The sequence below is a fragment of the Vulpes lagopus genome, chromosome 13 (assembly GCF_018345385.1).
Source record: "Vulpes lagopus strain Blue_001 chromosome 13, ASM1834538v1, whole genome shotgun sequence".
In the NCBI taxonomy this organism is placed as follows: Eukaryota; Metazoa; Chordata; class Mammalia; order Carnivora; family Canidae; genus Vulpes; species Vulpes lagopus.
In genome coordinates this window covers 61,668,972-61,686,018 of record NC_054836.1, presented here as the reverse complement: position 1 = coordinate 61,686,018, position 17,047 = coordinate 61,668,972, and the positions used below count along the sequence as shown (strand labels likewise).

General features: G+C 43.1%; 1 pseudogene; it reads left to right on the top strand.

The window, feature by feature from the left end:
* Window positions 1–14,309: 14,309 nt before the first annotated feature.
* Window positions 14,310–15,073, top strand: LOC121474821 (annotated as a pseudogene).
* Window positions 15,074–17,047: the final 1,974 nt, after the last annotated feature.

Below are 17,047 nucleotides of genomic sequence, written 5' to 3'. Positions count from 1 at the left end.
CTTAAGATGGGATTCGCAATTCCATAGGATGTCGACTTTGACTCCTCTTTGGCCCCATCTCCTGCCCTCCCTTCCTCTCAGTACAGCCGCACCAATGCTTCTCCAATTTGTCCACTTCCCCAGGTGTGTAATCTGCATTCTTGGCTCACAATGCTCCCTCTCCTTGGGATCCCGTCTACCCCCTCCTCTACTTTATCTGCAAGGCCAGTTTCTACTTGTTTGCAGAACCCTTCTCTTTCACACTTAAGCCTCTCTGACCCACCCAAATCATTATCTTTCGATGGACACCAGAGGCTCCTTCCACAGTTTGGCTATTGTGGACATTGCTGCTAGAAACATCGGGTGCAGGTGTCCTGGCGTCGGTGTGCATCGAAAGACGATGGATAGAGAAGCTGTGGTCTATGTACACAATGGAATATTCCTCAGCCATTAGAAATGACAAATACCCACCATGTGCTTCGACGTGGATGGACCTGGAGGGTATGATGCTGAGTGAAGTAAGTCAATCAGAGAAGGACAAACATTATATGGTCTCATTCATTTGGGGAATATAAAAAATAATGACAGGGAATAAAGGGGAAAGGAAAAAAAAATGAGTGGGAAATATCAGAAGGGAGACAGAACATGGAAGACTCCTAACTCTGGGAAACGAACTAGGGGTGGTGGAAGGGGAGGGGGGCAGGGGGTGGGGGTGACTGGGTGACGGGCACTGAGGGGGGCACTTGATGGGATGGGCACTGGCTTTTATTCTGTATGTTGGCAAATTGAACTCCAATAAAAAATAAATTTATAAAAAGAAAACTTTCCTTCTGCTTGTCACCAATGTAACGTATTAGGGTTCGTTCCAATTACCTTTTGGTATTTCTGACATTGGGAGTTTCTTGAAAGCAAACCTCAGATCTCCAGCGCCTCGTAGAGAGTCTAACTGTATTACAGATATTTGATAAGTATTTTGAAACTCTGAATGAGTTAATGGCCTTTCTTTTTCTCCTTTCACACTGACATGACTAAGAGAAAAAAAAAGTAATTGATTTGCATGTGTTGATTTTGCTCTTAAATAAAAATATTATTATATCTCCTACTAGCGTGCCCACTGAAATAAAAGGAGTGTTTCCAGCCATGGAATAAAAATTGTATATACTAGATGGTATCACCTCAATTAGAGATTATTCTTCTAGTCTCTAATTTGGCTTTGATTTCTATAGTAATGGTGATAATTACTTGAGTCTCTGGTGGACATTGTGTCACTCTTAGAGGTTTCTATGATACTCATTCTTGCATATTTTCCAATTTGACATCATCCTAACCCCTTTGGTATGTTCTTCACTTCATCTAGAATGTCAACACTAAAGGAGTCAACCCTTCAAGCTTCCGTTTAACACTTCTTTCTCCCTTCATGCAGGAAATAACTATTCCACACGTCTCAACTAGTTGAGGCCAATTTTATTTTTGGCCAAGCCAGACTGCCTTTCTCCTTTCATCTTAGAAATACTCAATGGTACTTGTAAGCAGACAACCTAAATTCAAGATATGGTTCATTACAAATAGTTTGTATGGTCCAGGTTGTCACTTATCCTTCACTAGTTTCAGTTTTCTTATCTTTATGAGAGTGGAAAAGGGGTGGGAAAATGGAATTTGATTTACATTATAGCTGTGAGAAATAAATTAGAGTAAATGCATTCTCTTGTGAATTTAAAAGCAAAAGAGAGAGCTAATATCCATATATAAAAGGAACCTAGAAAATTACCAGAAAAAAAACCCTGAATCTTCAATCTACAGAACAGATCACACAACTAGACAGACCTGGGTTGAATTGCATCTCTACTGTTTCTTGACTCTACGATGCTGGAAAAGCCGCTTGACCCATCTGAACTTCAGTTTTCTCATGGAGAAGAAGAGGATACATTGCTTTATCCTATAGAATTTTTACAGAGATCAAGTATCTCCACATCTCAGTTTATGACAACTTCCTTGTTTTGGTTGTTCCAACCAAAGATCTTTGAATTTTTTTTTCTTATTACACTTACAAGTCTTATAAGTCAGAAATCTGTCATCAAGTGTCTTGAATGGTGGATGCCTGGGTGGCTCAGCATGTGAGCATCTGCCTTCGGCCCCTGGTGTGAGCCCAGATTCCCAGGATCGAGTCCCACGTTGGGCTCCCTGCATGGAGCCTGCTTCTCCCTCTGCCTGTGTCTCTGCCTCCCTCTCTGTGCCTCTCATGGATAAATAAATAAAATCTTAAAAAAAAATTAAAGTATCTTGAATGCAACCATTTTTCACAACTTTCACTAGACCACTTAATCCTCACAACAGCTTTTGAATTAATAATAGTGGTGATGCTAATGGTATTGACCAACTCTTAGTAAATATCTGTGTGTCAGGAGCTGTTCTAAAGAATCGGGCTAACTCATTTAATCCTTATAATAACACCATAAGGTGGATATTTAGATCTGGTATTTGAACCCAGATGATATGGCTCCAGTACTCTTAACCTGGATATTCTACTACTTTCCAAATAAACACGAATACTTGAAATCCCAGAGTGGTGGAGAGATCACTGAAATTCAAACTTCATTTATTGACTGTGACCTTTGAAATCTTGAAAATCTGGGCTTGAATTCCAGCTTTGCTAGTTTCTGTTACCTGTGCACTTTCTGAATCTCTCAGAGATTTAACTTAGTCATTCAGACTTGCCATTTTGGTTTTCATCTTGGATATTTGTTAAGTGCCACTCCAGTATCTGTTTCTCCTTACCCACTCTTAGTATAACTCTAATTTCTTAGCTATGTGTATGGGGAAGCCATTCACTGACCTCCGATCCAGGCATGGGCCTATATCTATAGGAGAGGACCCCCCAGGAAGGGATGTGACCTTCAGTTGATAATCATAACTCTGAGTCTCGCAAGCAGAAAGCTAAGGGGAAAATTCCCTAACTTCACTTTTTGCTGCCCATCAGTTTTCTGCTGAACCCAAGTGGAAACCAAAGAGCAACTGAGATTATGACTGTAGCCCATGAAGGGGGCATCCTGGTACAGAGCAATACAGAGGAGGACGGGGAGTGGGTCTAAAGAGGCAAACGAACAAAGATCTAGCTCATTTTGATTATCAGTATAAAGTGTGAATGCCTGGAATGCTAAACCTCCATCACCAAAGGGAAAGGCAGGAAAAAAACCCCAGGGGACCCCTTAAAAATGAAAATCTGCCACAGGACATTATAAGTAAACACATTTCCTTTCAACTTAATTAATCAAATGGGGGACAAGGAGCAGTAGTAAATGGATTTGTGTCATAATGAGAAAAAGTTCTTTCAGCATCATTATTTCTGAGCCTTGGCATTTCATCCTTAACAGTCTTCCCAGCTTTGCATTTGCCAGCTCACCTCAGTCAATCCCTATTTTTGTTTATTGACTACATTGTGGCTGGCCTGGCAGTTGCTGTTCACATAAAATTGGAGACTGAGCAAAGACCGAACTGATAATAATTCCTCTTTGGAGAAAGTATGTGGAGTTTTCCATAATTGGTTTTCTTGATTAAAGAAAAAGTCCTTTCAATTTTTTCCCAGACTTCTGTATAGCGCTGCCTGTATTTTCAATCAAGCCACCCTGTAATACTGGCTTCAAACTTACCCTTCAAAGTTTTCTGATACGATGATTACTTTTATTTGTTTATCTTATAAATAATTAAAGCCTTTCAAAATTTTCATTCAGCCAATCTTATGAATTATGTAGGCTTTCTTTCTTTCTTTCTTTCTTTTCTTTCTTTCTTTCTTTTTTTTTTGGCAAAGTGAGGAAGTTCGGTTTTCCTTGCTTGAGTTTTCATAGAACAGACAAGATATTTCTTTTTTTTAAAGATTTTATCTATTCATGAGAGACACAGACAGAGAGAGGCAGAGACACAGGCAGAGGGAGAGTCAGGCTCCTTGAGGGGAGTCTGATGCGGAACTCGATCCCAGGTCTCCAGGATCATGCCCTGGGCCAAAGGCGCTAAACCGCTGAGCCACCCAGGGATCTCTCTCTCTTTATTTATTTATTTATTTATTTATTTATTTATTTATTTATTTATTTTAAGATTTGACATTTCTTTTTCTATATACCTTACTTGCAGCTAGACCAGAAGCCAGGATGGCCCCAAATCTACTCTAGGAGGCCTCTCTTCTGTCCAACCCACACCTGTGCAGATCCAAGACCACCTATGCTAGACAGGGAAGGAGTCTTCAGGGAAAATCTCTGCACAAGCCTTCCAAGTATCTTTGTGATGATATTCTTTAAATCTTAGAAGATGAAATTTTTAAGATCTGAATCTTCTTTTAAAAGTATATAAAATTGAAATTCACTACATGGGGCAATAATTTAGAGTCTCCTAAGGAAATGAAAAAGATGGAAATAAGGTTGCTATTTGCGAGCTAAACTGTATAATGAGAACAAAAAAAAATGCATCAAAAGCAGAGTTATGTAGTTATCTTAAGCAAAACTGGCCATCGAGAATAAAAGTACAATATCAGCAATAATACTAGTGACAAACCCGAAAAATTCTAAATCAGTGTATACTCTGTGTCAGATACTATGTTAGGCACTTGCCATAGTTATTTTATGTAATTCTAACAAAACTTCATAAGGAAAATATTATTATGGCTCTGCTTTGCTGATGTGAAAACTGAAGCTTTAGGGTTACTAGATAAGTTATTTGCTCAAAGTTCATATAGGTGGTAAATGAGAGTTGGGACTTGAACCTTTAGAACCACTACAGTCCTTGTATCCAATCAAAGAGGAAGCACAGACAATGGGAATTCAGGCAGGGAAAGACTGGTAAAACCTGTGCAAAGCAGCACACCCCTGAACAACGGGGGTGGAGGGGATGGGCAAAATGGGTGGAGGAGGTCAGAGGTACAAAATTCCAGTTATAAGTCATAGCGATGTAAGATGCAGCATGGCAACAATAGCTAATAATACCGTATTATGTATTTGAAAGTTGCCAAGAGAATAGATCATAAGTCCTCATCTCGGGGTGCCTGGGTGGTGCAGTCGGTTAAGTGTTCAGCTCTTGGATTTGGCTCAATACGTGATCTTAGGGTCATGAGATTGAGCCCCAGGTCAGGCTCTGCACTCAGCATGGAGTCTGCTTCAGATTCTCTCTCTCCCTCTCCCTCTGCCCCTCCCATTCGTGCTTGCTTCTCTCTCTCTCTCTCTCAAATAAATCTTAAAAAAAAAAAAAAAGTCCTCACCTCAAGAAAATAAAATCATGCATGGGGATGGATATTAACTAGGCTTAGTGTGGTCATCATTTTGCAATATATACAAACATCAAATCATTATGTTGTATGCCTGAAGCTAATACAATATTGTATGTCAACCGTATTATTACCAACTATACTGATATGATGCAAAGTCCAAACACGGGCTAGTATAGCCAGCACCACCACACACAGTGGTGCATTCTGTGCACTGCACAAGGGCCCCCAACCAAGGTGAGGAACAGAAGCCAAAATTCAGCCATGCAACCTACATAAAGCAGTGCCCACCCACAGGTAGTGACTTTTTCACAGATCACCCTGATAACAGGACCAATATTGGCCCTAAGTGAAGTCAACAGAGTAAATGTCAATTTGTAAGTCCTCTTGGGAGCCAAACATACGCAGACTTTATCCAACTTCTTCTACCTTAATCATCTATCCCCATTCGTGTGTGACTCAGAGAGGTCAACATTTCTACATGCATACGCACCAGCCCATTCCAATCTCGATAAATCCCAAATGCTCCTCTTTTGTTGATATGTGAGAAAAATTAGCCAGTTTTTCGGTCTCAACAATCACGTAAAGAGTATATCCTAACATGACGAAATTTCTTACGGAAGCAGGATGTTTAACACACGTTACAGATGCAGCTGACAATCCCTGCGTTAGATTTGATTTTCTTACAAGTTTTAGGAAATGATGTGTGCGCGTGAACACCCAGACCAAATTTCCCACTGCAAGCCACATGATCCATGCAAATGCTCAGCCACTTGGATATGACATTAAAGGTTTGCAAGTCCCTAAGCTATACTTATCCTGTTTCCTGAGCATCTTAAAGGAGTTCTTCTGTTGTCACTGTGGTGAGTAAGCGAGCTATGTCATAACGGCCTATAGCCACCAGCCACCAGCCTTAAGCTCATCACCACTATCTTTCATATTCCTCTTGACTATTATTAGGGAACATAAAAAGATGAAAATTGGACTTCTGGCTTTTCCATTTACCCAGTGAGTCACTTTATCTCCAAGCCATATAGGAAATTGTAGGAAGGATGAGGGTTTAAACTTTCACTGCATTAACAAGCAACCAAATGGGGAAATAGGCCGTGATTCTTATTACGCAGGTTTCCCAATGCCAGTCAAATCTCTAGCCAAACACTGTCACCGGAGCTCTGGAAACTATAGCTGATGATACCCACTCACATTTCCACCCATTTGGATTAATCGTCAATGATTTATTCTTTTAGTTAAGAGACAATGTAACATAATGGCTAAGGGGACAGGCTTCCAAGTTGGTACATGACCTTAGTAAAGCTATTGGAATTCTCTGGACCTTAGTTTCTTCCTTGGTAATGATAATGTAGTGTCTATGATCTAGAGCTACAGTAAGTATGGCAATACTTACAACGTGTTAGGAACCATTCCTAACATGCCAAAGACTCAATAAGCATTTATTTGTGCATATTTCATAAATATTTGTTCATTTTTTTTCATGCGCTGGATATTATATTAAGAAATTGAAGAAGGAAATATTATATTCATTCATACTAAAATGAATAAGATAGTCCTGCTGTCAAAAAATATATATTATGTAATGGGGTGAGAAAATACATAAACTATTAACTCCAACAAAAAGCAGAATGGATTAGGCATTAAATAGAATTAAAAATCACATGCTAAATGCTATAGATATTGCAGGTGAATAACTGGGGCCTTGAGAAAGTCTTTTCAGTGGGACGTCTCCACTTAGCTACCTGATAACCAGTAGGTGAGTTGGTTAAATGAGATCTAACGTGGAATACCAGGGAGAATGAAAACTTCCATGGAAATTCATGATTAACTCCTTTCTTACAGATCCCGGCCGCATAGTAACTGCTCAATTAATCTTTGCTAAAGCAATAAAATAAACACTATATGTTTTTCCATCTCTTACTGTGGGTGAGTTTACGACACCTGAGCCCACGCAATCACTCTGCCTCTGAATGTTCACCAACCTGAACTTTCACAGTGAACCTACTACCGTAAGAAGAATCCAAAGAAAACAACCCTTATGATTGTGTGAGCAGCCCTGAGACTTCGTTCTCTTACATAACAGTTATATTTCTATCCCAAAACAAAACAAAAAACCTCCTGGGTAATTAGACATTAAAAAAGAAGAAATGGAAATTCATACTAACGTGCCTTATCTTCTGGCTTCCTTGCATTTGTCTTCATAACCATGACGCTGAAAAGATGTATTATAGTATCAGGGGTGTTTCCCTGGAAGGGAGCTTAGAGATAGACTAATGTCCTCCCACCCCATCCTGTAATTGCACAGATGAGGACACAGAGGTGTCAAGTTCGGCACCCAAGGCCCCACAGCTCCACAGCTCAGGCGGAGCAGAACCAGCTTTCAAACCACTTCTCTAGCCTCGAAGGCCAGGTCTTCACCACACAGCGCTACATTTCTCACAGGTCAGGTTTTTTTCATTCTTTATTACATACTGGAGTTTTCTTCTGCTTCTGAGAAGGGCTGATTTAACTGACTCAGAGACGTTTTGAGGTTTTCTTGATGTATCTGTAACTCAACATGAGAACTTTCCATTTAGAAGCAAGGCTAAAGAGCTGAATCCAAGGGCCAGCTGGAAGGTTACAGGCATCGTCCCTTGTTCGGATCCTGCAGGTGGAAGCATTTCATGCCTCCTGCGTGTGCCTAAGTGGATAGTGGGAGAAGAACACTGGACACATGAAGGGCCTCATTTACAAAATGTTTCTCAGAGCAGCAGGAGAAAGGAATTGGAATGAAGATTGTAAATGCAGCTCCTTCGCCTGTGTTTTTTTTTTTTTTCAAAAGCTATTTCTAGCCCTACGTTGTCTTCAGCTAAGTAAATAAACAGAATGAAAGCTATTCAAAAACTTAGAACTGTATTCACTGATTAGATAGCTATGTTCCCTTTCTTACCTCAAAAATCTCCTGATTCTAGTCTTAATTAACCTAGTTCGATCTTGTTACAATTTAACACTTTGTCATCTATATTTCTGCTTTAATGCTTATAAATTATGTTTCATTCAGGGGAAAAAAAAAGGTTAATTAGGTTCTTTCGCTCTCTAACCCCCTCAAACTAGGATCTATTTTAGAAACCTATAACCAGAGGTGGGCTTGAGAAATTATCAAGTCAGCATTCAATCTCCTAAGAAATGAATATCTAAGGCACCCAAGATACTATTTTCATGCAGATTTCCAGGATTAGAGACACTTCAGTTGAGTGTCTTGGGCTCCATATTTCCATTTGAAATCATACTTTTTTTTTCAAGATTGTTACACTTTATTCTAGTTTTCATTCATAAGGAAACAACCAACTTACTGATGTCTAGTTGGCTTCTAGGATTCCTTCCAATTCTCAGGCTTTATGACCCTATTAAGCTCAGCATCTCCTATATAAACTTGAAAATAGTAATTAAGTCTGCCCTCAGCCTCTCTAAGCTAAACCACCACTTTTCTTTACAATGTGCTCATTTACTTAGGATACGCCCTGTGCCAGACATTGTGAATGACTAGGGACACAGAGTTCAAAGTGAGTCTCTAACTTCTAGTTGCTAATGGTCTAGCAAGGGTGACAAACCACTAAACGCAAAGATATTTGGGATAGAGATGAGCATGGAGTGACATGGAAAGAACAGAGGCAAAACACAACTCATTCATGGTTTCATCGTCAGGTAGAAAGGTGGCAACCAAAAGCCTTGAGAGCAGAATGAAGTCAGGTGTGAGAAATGGTTTTGGAAAAATGGTTCTTACCTAAGATTGCAAGGCAGTAGGTACAGCATGAAAAAAGCAGCAGTTAGGAACAGACAGAGTCAAATAGAATAAGCAAGAAGTAGACGGTCTTCACAATGATGGATAAAAAGACCAAAAACCACGCATATGTAGAAGCTGAGCGTGGGTACTTACCAAGCAGAGGACATGGTGATAAATCATGCCTTGGGCTTGAATTCAAGGCAGGATCAAAAGAAATGTGACTCGATATGTTACAATAAACTGTACTCACATGTGCTAGTTCAATAGAGGGATTTTAATAGCACAAACTGGTTATAAAAATCAAGGGAAAGTTGAATGTCAACTAAGAGATGTGAGACAACCCCAAGATTGACAACACCAGAAGACCATGATACCTGGGGATGGAAACATAAAGTCTCTAGGAGGTAATATTACCAGAATCCAGGACATTGGGCCAACATGAGGGGCCTTACAGAAAGTTCTAGAATCATTGTGTGCCTGGCAGAGATGTCAGAGGGAGCAGAGGAGTGAAGGAGGGAACATCTGGCTTCTTCCTTCTTCCAGTCCTCCAATTTCTTGTCAGGGGTACTACTAGCTGAACCCAACATGAAGCCAAATATGTCTCAGAAAAGGCAAAAAATGTCTTAGAAATAACAACAGTTGACCCTCTGAGATTCAAACACATCAGGGCACAGGAGAGGAAGAGACAATGAGGGCAAACAGGCCAGTGACGGGCAGAGTGGATGAGAAATCAGAGATGAAACGAGAATCCAGAGACATGGATTGAACATCGCACCAAGAAGAAAACATACTCAGAAACTAGAAGTGGCACAAGTGATTCAAGTTTCCTTCTTTAAAAAAAAAAAGAAAAGAGATTTCACAACATATTTTATGATAGATTCTCAGAATATGCGAGTGCTGTTGAGTTAATTCCATAACAACATCCTTATCTTGGTCCAAGAACGGATGATGAGAGCAGAATGGAAGAGGCATAATTGCCAAGTAAGCAGCCCAGGAACCTCTACAAAGAGCTTCATGTAGGGATGCTTTTGCGTCTCTAAGTCACGGTAGTAGTAACAGGCACATCACAGCGGTGCCGAGCACGTGCTGTATGACGCACTGTGCCTTCAGACCCGCTATTCCCCCGTGGCACTCAAGGCAGCATCATAATCCCACTAGACAGTCGCTAAACTGAAGGCACAGAAAGGTCACGTGCCACGGTGAAAATTATAATAAAGACAAGTCCCTACCTGGGAAACATCCACTTACTTCGCTTATTCTCTAAGTATCCTCTTCGCTTATTCTCTAAATTTTATCTCAAGAGGATCAAAAAACCGTCCTCGCCAAAACAACTACTAATGGGATTCATATTTACTGATTATCAGTCTCCGAGTAGGTATCTCCCTTCCTATTCCTGTTTGGTCTTGTAATTTTTCTCCACGTGCACAGAAGTCATTCTTCTATGAATGTCAGGAACCAACGTCGCCCACCGTCGCCTTTGCCCTGGCATCTGGCGCATTCCAGGAGCCAGCAATGCCCGCCTCGAGGCAGAGGGTGAAATGCCTCTAATGCGTGTAATTGCTCAACATCACCCTCATTCGTCGGAGGCAGGGAGGAGCTTCTTCCTGACATGATCAAGTCATTAGCTTCTACCGGACCTTAACTCCTCAACTTAGCATCATCCCAAAGTTCAGGATACAAGAAGGAATTGCGCTTGACCTAACGTAAAATGCAGCTGGAGGTGAAAGAGGAACAGGAATTGTATCCTTCCTTCTGTTTCCTTCTGCGGCTGAGGCTCAACCGCTGGAGGCAGATGGACCTTCCCGAAGCAGCAGGCAGATCAGATCGTTCTGAGGTTTGGGAACTAGTTCTGAACACGAACTCCTCTGATCGACTATTACGGGAAGACGGCATCCCCCAGGCTAGGCGGGCACGCAGCTCAGTGACCCCTGGTCCATGGCTGGGGGGCTGGGCCCGCGGGAGGCAGAGGCTGGGAAGCCCCGAGCCGTCAGCTGGGACAGAGCGAGATGAGCGCAGATGCTCTGTCAAGTGTCAGCGCGTCCCCTTAGTAAAAGAATAATTGAATGGAAAGGGTTTTCTTCAGAAGTAAACCGTGTCTGTAGTAAAAGGTTCACACCAAATAACAATTGCACCTACCATGTTTGCTTCGGTTTGGGGCCCCCAACAACCATCACACCCTCAGAAACATGCAAATGACTCCCATCGGGGTAAAAGTGCTCATAAAAACGTCTCAGACTATCAGAAGATAGTTTCTATCAGAAAAACTATCAGAAGAATCCGTGTCCGCGCTAAGCGCGTAAAGGAATTTCTCTCTGTGCTTCCGGTGCTGTTAAGAGTATTTGGTCTCAGCTCGATTCCTTTGAAGGATGTTTAGCCATCTAACACATTTTTGCCAATTCTTAACTTCTCTCCCACTTCTGTCTCTGCTAAAGTCTTGGGCCCTGATTCTTGCATCCTACTGGACAAAGGTATCCAGCCCCCACCTTGGTTGTTATCAAAGAAGAAGAAATCATTTGCTCTTTGAAAACAAACGGTTTAAATAGCTTTTCCTAAAACCGTGTAGAACCATGGGCTGGGGGCTCCATCTACTCGACGGCGTTCATCATTATCCCTCTTATTACGCCAAAAATGACTTGGGCAAATACCTGAAACCAATGTAACACTCGTGCCGACAATACTTCAATAATAAAAAAAAAAAAAAAAAAAAAAAAAGAAAGCAATGCCTCCTTTCCCCTGTCACCTCCCCTTACCCTGCATTACTTTCTCCACATCACTTGCCACCAGCAGAAATCGCCTGTAGATCGCTGTCTCCGGGATCAGCGTGAAACTCCCTGCTGCACAGGTTCACCCCGAGGGCAGGACGCTTGTACATCCTGGTCACATCAGTACTCAAAACGTGTCGGCATGAAACAGAAACGCCATAAGCTAAATGCATATAAAATTAAAGTAGCGTATCTCTTGCAGGTCTTGATATTTACGCAGCAAAAGAATTTGACTCAACACACTGTAGTGGCCATGATTCTGGATAACCCCTTACTCTCCTTTTGTTAAACCTTTGAGGGAGGCCAAATTTTCTGGTTTCCTTTTACACACAGTAAAGAAACCCATCACCACAACCAAGACCCTTCCAGTGTAGAGCTTCCTTCTTGTCTGAATTCAATTATCCAGAGTACCTGAGAAAAATCCCAAATCCCTCTGTAATTACTCCCCACCTACCTTATCCATATTCATATGTTAAAACCGTGTCCACTGAAACAAGACCAGGTGTTGTACAACTGTCCACAACCAGTATACCCACTAAACTCATTTGTAGGTCTAATTAGCATTAAATTGTCTTGAAAAATGTAAAAAAGTAAGATATTTATCCAAAAGAAGTTCCAAGTCTTTTCCTTTTTTGCCCCATATAGGTGGTAACTAGAACCTGAAAGTGTTCATTTCTTGGGAATAACTAATAAAATAAAGAAATGACTCCTTGGAACTACAGTCTACATAAGAAATTCAAAAGCAACAAAAGCAAAAAAAAAAATTCAAAAGCAGATTTCCAAAGGGGGGGGAAAAAAGCAGATTTCTCCAACACTTCCAGATTTCTTACAACCCTTCCCCATTTTGAATTAAATCCTGAATGTCCATGGAGCTGCTAGTAAGCTGATTTACCTCCTTTCCACCCGTAGTACAATGAACACATTTGTTGTGGAGAAAATAGTGTCGGTTCCTCACATTTAGTCCAATTCAGTCCCCCCAAAAAGAGGCCAAGTGAGGCTCACTGAACAAGTATCAAAATCCTTGAAAAGTCCGAACCTTGACTCTAGCTGTGCTGCACACAGTCTGCGAACGGTAACTGAGGACAAACCCGTTGTGTTCCGCGCCTGTCATTCCAGAACCCCCGCTATGGGCTCTTTCGGGTTGTCCTGCGTGGAGTCCGGCTCCTACAGGATGGGCTTCGTAGCAAAAGTAAGTTTGCGTCTCCATCAGCCAGGACAAGACAATATTGGCCACAGAAAGAAGGACCCTGGGGAGTAGCTACCACCGCTGGCGCTTCACGAGAAGCCTGGCCTGCACCCTTTGGTTTGGCGCAAACCGCACACGATAGACACCGTTACCCCCATTTTCAGCTGAGCCAGTGGAGCTTCAGGGACATCACGGAAGACAGAGAGGGTTTGGGAGGCGACTCCGGCTCCGACACCCATGGGGTTTGTCTTCCCCACGTCGACTGCCCTCCACACCAAGGCCAAGCTGTACTTCTAGAATCCCCTCCAGTCTGCCTCCAGGACGCCAGGGCAGCGGTCCTCGCTCAGGCCTCTGCACCAGGGCACGCAGCCTCGGCCACACAGGCAGGGGCCACTCGCTTCTCCCCGTTCTGGAGGCTGAGAAGTCCAAGGTCAAGGTGCCAGCAGAGCCAGCCTTGGTGAGGGGGCGCCCCACGCCTCCCAGCCCACGCACCGCGGCGCCTTGAGCAAGTCCTCCCCTGGAAAAGGCTTCTGCGTTAGCCAGGAAACTTCCACCTACTGGGTTTTCGACACATCTCGATCATTCCCAATACACCATATTATCCTTAGTCTTGTTCAGATCTCTTAATGGTTTCTAATGCTCTGGCCATTCCCTGTCTTTCCAAAATGCTTCAAAAACAAGGCATATCCCTCCCTCTCCTTATTTTGTCATCTTGCTTTCTTCTTCTTTCCAGCTAACGTTGCTTTGGTTTGCTCTTATCTGAAGATTGTTTTTCTGAATCCATATACCAACCCAATTCCTTCACCCAAGGAACAACTTGTACTTTTTTTTTCTTTTTTTCCCCCCAAATATAACTTTTTTAGGGCCTTTGATTCGTTCCCTTTGCTTCTGTCCTGACTGAAGCTAGTTTCACTCTTTGGAAGCGATGGTCTTTGATCTCCACTGGATCAGCTCCCCCAAACCACCTAATGAGATGTTGGGTTTTGGATGGATATAGAAATAATAAAGAGCCAAAGATGTAAAGGAAAAGTGAGAGAACAGAAGAAGGTGGCCGTGTCCCTAGTACAGTCATCAATTAACATTTATTCAATATTCACTGGGCCGTGAGATGAAACTAGATAAGATAAAATTTTGATGATCAGCTCACTGAATAATTAGGAATCTGTTAAATCGTAGCTTTAGAATTACAGACAGTGAGAAGTAGAGAAACCTTAGAGATCATCTATCCCATCCTGACACTTAAATGTCAGGGTACATGACTGGCCCAGGACCATACAGATAGTCAAAGCTGCCACTGCAGTTAGGCTCAAATGTCTGTAAAATAGCATCAAGCTCTGGGAGAAATTTCAAGAGAAATTTCTCGGGCACCGTCAGGCTTAAGTCCACCCCCCGCCCCAGGTTCTCTGTGTGTGTTTTGGGGGACCAGCAACACTGTGATGAGGCCAAGGCAGTGGACATTCCCCACATGGACATTGAAGCGCTGAAGAAACTCAACAAGAATAAAAAACTAGTCAAGAAGCTGGCCAAGAAGTATGATGCCGGATCCCTGGGTGGCGCAGTGGTTTAGCGCCTGCCTTTGGCCCAGGGCGCGATCCTGGAGACCCGGGATCGAATCCCACATCAGGCTCCCAGTGCATGGAGCCTGCTTCTCCCTCTGCCTATGTCTCTGCCTCTCTCTCTCTCCCTCTCTCTGTGACTATCATAAGTAAATAAAAAAAAAAAAAAAAAAAAAAAAAAAAAAGAAGTATGATGCCTTTTTGGCTTCAGAATCTCTGATCAAGCAGATTCCACGAATCCTGGGTCCAGGCCTGGATAAAGCTGGCAAGTTCCCTTCCTTGCTGACCCACAATGAGAACAGGGTGGCCAAAGTGGATGAAGTGAAGTCCACCATTAAATTCCAGATGAAGAAGGTGCAATGTCTGGCAGCGGCTGTTGGCCACGTGAAGATGACGGACGACGAGCTTGTGTACAACATCCACGTAGCTGTCAATTTCCTGGGTCCTTGCTCAAGAAGAATTGGCAGAACGTCCGGGCTTTGTACATCAAGAGCACCATGGGCAAACCCCAGCGCCTTTACTAAGACCGTTTAATAAATCCTAGTGCTACCATTAAAAAAAAAAAAATTACCAAAAAATAAAATAATAATAAGAAGAAGAAGAATAAGAATAAGTTTATAGGTTATGAAGACCACATTAGCATCCCCATTTTATTTTTTATTAAAAAAATGGATCCAAACCCCTGCTTCACTTACTACATGTATAATTTGTGACATTGCGCAGATTACTTAGTCTGTGCCTCAATATCCTTGATAGAAAATAGATCTGATAATAACAATATCAAAAGCCTTATCAAGTAACAAAGAGGATAACGCATTTATTATTTAGGGACCGCGTTTGTTTGCATGTATGGAAATCTCAATTACGAAAGTATAACCAAAGAGAAGACATTTAATGCATAAACTCAAAATCTAGAGGCGGGACCAGGCCTTCCGAGGTTGGCCCAGGGGCTTCACGAGGCCTCGGGGTCCTTCCCTCTTCCTGTCCCGTCACCCTTCCAGGGGCTCCAGCCGCAGGTTGCAGGGCGAAGCCGAGGGCCGCGTCTGCACCGCAGGCAGGGGACAGAAAGAGGAATCACTGGGAAATGCAGAAACGGGGAGGAGCCTTCCGAATCTGAAGCTATGGCCAGAACCTTGTCATGTGGCTGTTTCTACTTTCAAGAGAGGCTAAAAAAATCGATCTTGTACGCTGGGCACATAATTTAGGATTCTGTTAAGGAGGAATAGACAAAGGAAAGACACCTGCCGTGTCTGCTCCAGTAATCAAAGTCGTTGTCGTGACGTCCGGCATCTACTAAGCATTTAAGAGGTACGAGGCGTTAGTGTCGTTCTTATCATGAATAAAGACCTTGAGCTCCAGGAAAAGACGGACGTGCCTACCAGATGCCAGCGCTGGGCCGAGGAGCTCTACGCATGTCATTGAATAAATAACATTACTCAATTATTCATTATTCATTATTGAATAAATAATCGCCCCAACCCGGGAGGCCAGTTGGTCTGGGGCGCCCCTGAGGGTTGACTTAAGGAATGTTAAGCCTGAGGAAGGGAGGGAGAGTCTCGCCCAAGGCCCCATAGCTAGGGAAGGACTGAACGGGGATGTGGACTCCAGTCCCCCCACTCGGGCCCTCTCCGGGGCCCACTGTGCTGTCCCAGGACGCAGGCTCTGGGTGGCTGTCGGGACGCTGACCCACGGGGCCCAGGATGCCTGCCCCAGCTGGATGGCTCCCCTGAAGCCCCCGCTCTGGGCCGTCAAATGTGAGTGTGAGCTGTGGGCAAGGTACTTGGAAGCAGCGACGTGAGACAAGGCACGGGCAGCAGATCCCAAGATCCGTCCGACCAGACCTCTGAGTCATCCGGAGCGTGCTCCACAGCACACGCGGCCCCGCACGCTCAGTACCTGAGCTGGACAACGCACTCCCACACCTCGTGCCCCACACGACGTGCAGGCCTCTTACTGCCAGTAGATCATAGACCAAATTTGCCGCACAGACGGGTTACACGGTGCACTTGTTGCTACGTCTACCCCCAACTCTGAGGGCTTCTGACTTTCTGAAAGACCTTGACAAGGCGGGATCCCTCACTGCCTCCCCCGACGGGATGAGTGCTTGGCTGTGCATCCTCAGTCTCCCTGAAACTCCCTCGGAAGGTTTCACATTAAACGGGTGGGAACTGTGCTCCAGTACTATAGGGTGATTTACTCCTGACTATGACATAAAAAAAGATTCTAATCCAAATTAAATCAGTGCCCCCACCGCCACCATTTGCAAAGTACCTGAATAATATGAAGGCTGACACGTGATCTTAGGGGCCTAATAATACGGAGAAGTGTGAGAATATTCCCCAGTAGTCTATAAATGTGGATGAATATAAAAATTAGTGGTTTGGAAAGATTAGGGAAAAAACGGATGGAACGAACAAGCCAGGTTGCTGATCAAATGTGATGATCTTGCTCCGAAGGCTCTTGCTTTGGAGCTGGTGGAAAACTGAGGTGGATGGTCGTCTCCGGAGACCCTGCACTAACACGGCGCCAGTAACTCCTACA